Source organism: Rana temporaria, chromosome 2 (assembly GCF_905171775.1).
Source record: "Rana temporaria chromosome 2, aRanTem1.1, whole genome shotgun sequence".
NCBI lineage: Eukaryota > Metazoa > Chordata > Amphibia > Anura > Ranidae > Rana > Rana temporaria.
Window position 1 is genome coordinate 117,569,538 of NC_053490.1, and position 6,000 is coordinate 117,575,537.

Below are 6,000 nucleotides of genomic sequence, written 5' to 3' on the forward strand. Positions count from 1 at the left end.
GTCACATTGGATTTACTAATGTTAGTGTGAAATATGTATTTTGTACTTTCCCTCCTAATGATGAAATTTTTTAAAAAGTGTAGGTGGGGTGCAGTGCAGTACGGTGGAAAAACACACTAAGTCCCAGTGCAATGAAAGAGCTTTTATTAAAACAATGCAGAAACAGGTCACAAATAACCCCTAAGGGAAAGCAGCCCAACTGGGATCACTCACAGTTCCAACATCGTGTAGAAAGCAGAATATAGCCGAGCTGTCAGGGTCTGCAGAGAGGGGAGGAATGCAGCCTGGCTGTCTTGTGACCAAGAGGCAGGTGTCCAAAAAAGTTGCAAGCCCTACAATTTCACTCCTCATCAGGAACCTTTCCCTGCACTCTACATCTGTAAAGCACATTACACATCATGGTACGGCTATACTGCTGCTTTCTAAATAGTCCTCTTTGAATTTAATTGACTAAACCAAAATCAGTGGCAGAATCCTTGTGTAGAAGTGTGAAGGGCCCTTTTATTTCTGTTTTACCTAGGGTGTAAGGACCAGTGGGTGGAGTCCGGTTGGTTCAGACCAGCAAAGGAAAGTAGTTGAGAATAAGCTCCAGGGTGCACAGGGTGAAATGTCTACCGATCATCTTCTCTACAACCACCCTATTGGGTTGTCCTCTCCCAATCAGCACAGCAGGCTATAGCCAGCAGCGCTGATCAGTGTATTCTGTCAGTGGGGAAGTCACCCTGATGTTAGAATACAAAGGCTCAAAGAGGATTCACCCCAAATGTGTAGATGGGGGAATTAAGTACATTTTTAAATTCGGGTTGAACAAAAAAAATTACTCATCTATGTTTTGCTCTACAATTGTATTGCTTTACTTAGTTTGTCTGATTACAGGTCTGCTTTAGGAAAGTTTTCAGAAATGGCCCGAACAAGGAAAGAAGAAAAGTAGTGTTGAACAGCTTGTTCTTGCCTTCCATGTGTAGCACTACCCCCGGAGGAGCTGCTGGTTGTTTTGGGTCTGTACTCTGCTCTAACACCCCTAATAATTTGGTCTCACTCCCCTTGACACAGCTGTGGTGCAGTGCTGGTGTGAAGCTCAATAATAAAAGACAGGTGAATAGACACAGATTATATTCACTTTACCTGTGTTGTCACCCAGGCATACACTGTTACACCTGCTTGGAGAATTAACAAGCCTCACAACAGATTGTGTTAAAGCAAAGGGTAAATTTACTAGAACAGGTTTTATCATTAACACAGAACCACAATTGGTATTCAATAATGAGACAAGAGGTTGTAAGTGGCATTCGCCTGAGAGCTACCTGACCCGCTCCAGCAGGGGTGTCTCCAAGTGGGACTAATGCTCAGGCAACAACCTCAGCACTGAGAACCTTCCCACTTCCAGCACACCATGTAGACACTATAAAACCCACTATGCGGCACACATAATTAACTCAATATTCCCCCTACAGTCTCTAGTAGGTAGTAAGAACACTGCAAGGCCTTACAGTAAGAAATATAGTCCCTGGTCTTCCTTCTTCTGTCTTCTGCTAGCTATTGTGAAACAAAGATTGTAATCCAAAGGGTTCTCTGATCAATAAAGCAATGTAGAACAACATAGAACAGTTGCTTCAATTGTGCAGAGTATCTGTGTATTCCTTCTTTGGAGATGTACCTCCAGCGGCAGTCACAAGACTGTGCGGGGAGCAAAGCACTCTGGGATTGCACAATTGCTCTCTGGGAAATGTATACTGTTTCTCCCTGTACTCAATGAAAGTAAATAACAGATGGCCATAACACAACTTGACCACCAGAGGGAGCCGAGATCCTTCTTGATCAGCAGATGATAATCTTCCATTCATATCAAAGTGGCATCCCGCTACACATGTAAAACTGTAGGCAGTGATATTGTTATTTGCTTCTTCTTTTCATCACACACACCTATATAGCAACCTTGTTTCAGTTATTTAAGGCTAAACTTAAAGGGGTTTTTCCTAAATGGCTTCCTTTACCTTAGTGCAGTCCTCCTTCACTTACCTCATCCTTCAATTTTGCTTTTAAATGTCCTTATTTCTTCTGAGAAATCCTCACTTCCTGTTCTTCTGTCTGTAACTCCACACAGGAAGGCTTTCTCCCTGGTGTGGAGTGTCGTGCTCGCCCCCTCCCTTGGACTACAGGAGAGTCAGGACGCTCTCTACGTTGCAGATAAAGGAGCTGTGTGTTAGTAGGCGTCCTGAATCTCCCGTAGTCCAAGGGAGGGGACAAGCACGACACTCCACACCAGGGAGAAAGCCTTGCATTACTGTGTGGAGTTACAGACAGAAGAACAGGAAGTGAGGATTTCTCAGAAGAAAAAAGGACATTTAAAAGCAAAATCGAAGGATGAGGTAAGTGAAGAAGGACTGCACTAAGGTAAAGGAAGCTATTTAGGAGAAAAAAAAATTGTACCTATAAAACCCAGGACCCGGCATTCACTATATCTGTTCTCCCACAGTACACAGAACATGGAAATACAATTATTTTTGTAAATAGAAACTGCTAAATAGCTTTTCTGATCAGCAGTATATAGCAGTCTTGTTGCTTCTATCAGTTCCTGGTAAAGCTTGTAGGAGGAGTTTTCATACTGCACTGAGCTGCCCTATCAGGATCCAGGACCCCTAACCCTCTGTATGGACATTGCTGATTGGCCCTGTGCTGATCACATGCACTCTCCCAGGAAAAAAAAATCTCTCTAGCAATACATCCTGAACTGAGCATGTGCAGCCTGACTCCAAAGGCTCTGTATTGTCCGGACATGTTCTGGAGTCAGTGGAAGAAGAGGATCTGTGCATAGCATTATAAATAAGAAGAGAATGCACTGCATTAAAAGATTAAAACATTTGCAGCGTGACAAATGTGCTATCTCCCTTACAAACGCTAGTTTTACCACACCAAGCGCTTCCGTCTCGTACTTGATTCAGAGCATGCGTGGAATTTTGTGCATTGGAATTGTCTACACACGCTCTGAATTTACGAGAAACTGATTTTGCTGTCGGAAAATTTGAGATCCAGCTCTCAAATTTTTGTTGTCGGAAATCCCAACAGCAAATGTCCGATGGAGCCTATACACTGTCGGAACTTCCGACTCCCATCGAACATTTGTTGTCGGAAATTCCGAGCGTGTGTACACGGCATAACATCAACTACAATCTATGGTTCATTTTAACCCTAACACTAGCCATCCATGTAACCCTAACACTAGCCATCCATGTAACCCTAACACTAGCCCTCCCTGTAACCCCTAACACTAGCCATCCACGTAACCCTATAACTAACCCTCCCTGTAATCATAATGCTAACCCTTTTTGTGACCTTAACACCACCCCCCCCCCCACACTAACCTTTCCTGTAAACCTAAACCTAGCCCATAGTGTAACCCCAATACTAAGCCTCCCTCTAAAGCCTTGTACACACAATGAGAATATCAAACGAATGATCATCCATTTTCTGTTTTATGCTAGTCTCATATCAAAAATGAAGAGGTTACTCAACTTATTAAAATTCTTGTATGACAGAATGCAACTTCGAAAGTGATGTAATGTGTTGAATTGTATTGCAATGTATTCTGAGCATGCGTAGACTTGTTCTAATGATTTTTATTTGGACGGAAACTGTACTAATTAAACGAAAATCGGACGTTGTGTTCACTTGCGATAAAACATTTCCAGCCCGCACCTTCAGTTTTTGTCGGCCGAAAAGTTGGAATCGGCTGTCGAAAGCACTATACTAACAATCAGATAATCGGCCTGACGTTCGTCGTAGGAATATTTTCTTATTATTGTGTGTACGGGCCTTAAGGCTCTCTGTAACCTTAAAAACAACTCCCCCTTACATAAACCTAACCTCTTCTTTGTATATGAATTCTCTTGTGCTAGGATCCTCTGCTCCAAAGACTAACCCTTGCTGCGCAGAGGTTCTACCGCTGGAATCTCATGATTTGGCAATCATATAAAAAAGACCCAGTGATTAGTAAACAGGTGATGGGCTCAGTGGCGTCACTAGGGTTGGTGTCACCCGGTGCGGTAAAACATGGTGTCACCCCCCCCTCTGTCTAGGCTGCCCAGCACCAAGCAGGCAGCGCACGGACACGGGGCGCACCCCAAACCAGCCCCTGTAAATGATAGTATAGGGCAGTATAGTGGCAGGTTAGGGTAGTATAGAGTGGTATAGTGGCAGGTTGGTGTAGTGGGGTGGTATAGGACAGGTTAAGGTGGTATAGAGCATGTTGGGTGATATAGGGTAGTTTGGGGTGGTATAGGGCAAGTTAGGGTTGCATAGGGCAGGTTGGGGTGGTATAGGGCAAGTTAGGGTGGTACAGGGCAGGTTGGGGTGGTATAGTGCAAGTTAGGGTGGCATAGGGCAAGTTGGGATGGCATGGGAAAGGTTGGGGTGGTACAGGGCAAGTTAGGGTGGCACAGGGCAAGTTGGGGTGGCATGGTAAAGTTTGGAGTGGTACAGGGCAGGCTGGAGTGGTACAGGGCAGGCTGTGGTGGCACAGGGCAGGCTGGGTGGTACAGGGCAGGCTGAGGTGGTACAGGGCTGTTTGGGGTGGTACAGGGCAGGCTGGGGTGGTACAGGGCAGGCTGGGTGATACAGGGCAGGCTGGGGTGGTACAGGGCCGGCTGGGGTGGCACAGAGCAGGCTGGGGTGGTACAGGGCAGGCTGGGATTGCACAGGGCAGGCTGGGCATGTCAGCTAAAAAAAACAAAAAAAACGGGATGGTGTCACCCCTCTAGCGGGTGTCACCCGGTGCGGACCGCACCCCCCGCACCCCCCTAGCAACGCCTCTGGATGGGCTCAAAGTGACACTCAGAACTATTGCCAAGCAGGGTAGACATTTACAAACAATACAAATACTGCTTACATGGCACGTGGAACAAATAGGCTTCTCTTTCGCCATTCTACATTTCAGAAAACAGATTTTTTTTTAATACATTTTCCCTGATAGTTGTCTTCCAAGGTGCATTCTGAGTTGTGTGGTACCCAACATTGCCTCACAATCCTGACAATTTAACCTAGATTGTGTAGAATTAATTTACAAATACATTATAAAACAACCCTTCCATGCAGAGCACACCAGCCCACACTTGTGCAAATTATTCTCATAATAGCGGAGAAAAGCATTCCCTTACTGAATAGGGTTCTTTTGAGTCAGAGCAAACTACAGAAGTTTAAATAATTGAACTTACACCTAAAAGTTTCAGACATGTCAGTTCTTCAGCCAAATGCAAGAAATGCCATTCTGGCCTACTTATGATTCTATGACGTTAGAGATATTTGTTGTTTATATTTTGAAGTATGTTGCACATATAAAGTGGTTACTAGAAGCACTTACCTCCCGAGACTGTAACCTGTCAGAAATACTTCAGTGAACATTCAACCTTCAGTAAAACTGCACAGCATCCAACAGCTATTCAATAAGGTTAAAAGAGTCCTAAGCAAAAGCCTTTTCAGAAGTTTTTCTGAATAAACCGAAGAGCAGTGCTTATGTTTTGGTTCCTGTTAATGTAACAGTATTGGCTATGCAGCACGGGGAAATTCCCAGCTTCATTATTCTGAAAATGAAACGTACAACCCACAAAAAACAGGAAGCGCGCTGTCCTGCTGCATGCAGAATCAGTGGTTAAGGCCAACATCAAGACCCATAATTGAAAGGCGTTACTGCATATCGGTTGAAATATTTTGAGGTGTAAGAGCGGATAAAAAGTTGCACCCTGGCCCCTTCCCTCAGCACATTAACAGCCCTACTGTCCTGTTTTAACATGAGTAGAAGGAAATTAAAGGAGACTTTTTTTTTGTTTTGTTTTTAGCAACCATACTCACCTAGGAGGATACAGCATCAGTGTGATGCTGCATCAGTCTCCCACCGGTTCTAAGGCTGCATTCACACCTGAGCGTTTTGTAGCCTGAAGCATGAAGTTCCAAAACGCTAGAGGGGGAAAAAAATCATTATTCTCAATGGAGATGGTTCACTTCTCC

At 44.4% G+C, this 6,000-nt stretch overlaps 1 protein-coding gene across 2 annotated transcripts in view; it reads right to left on the reverse strand.

Moving 5' to 3' along the window:
- Positions 1-5,682, reverse strand: part of LOC120929413 (TRAF family member-associated NF-kappa-B activator-like) — a 65,424-nt gene extending 59,742 nt beyond the window's left edge. For both annotated transcript variants that reach the window (XM_040340824.1, XM_040340823.1), the window contains exon 1: positions 5,357-5,682. The gene's annotated coding sequence lies outside the window, so the exon portion shown is untranslated. The remainder of the gene's footprint in view (positions 1-5,356) is intronic.
- Between the last annotated feature and the right edge of the window lie 318 nt (positions 5,683-6,000).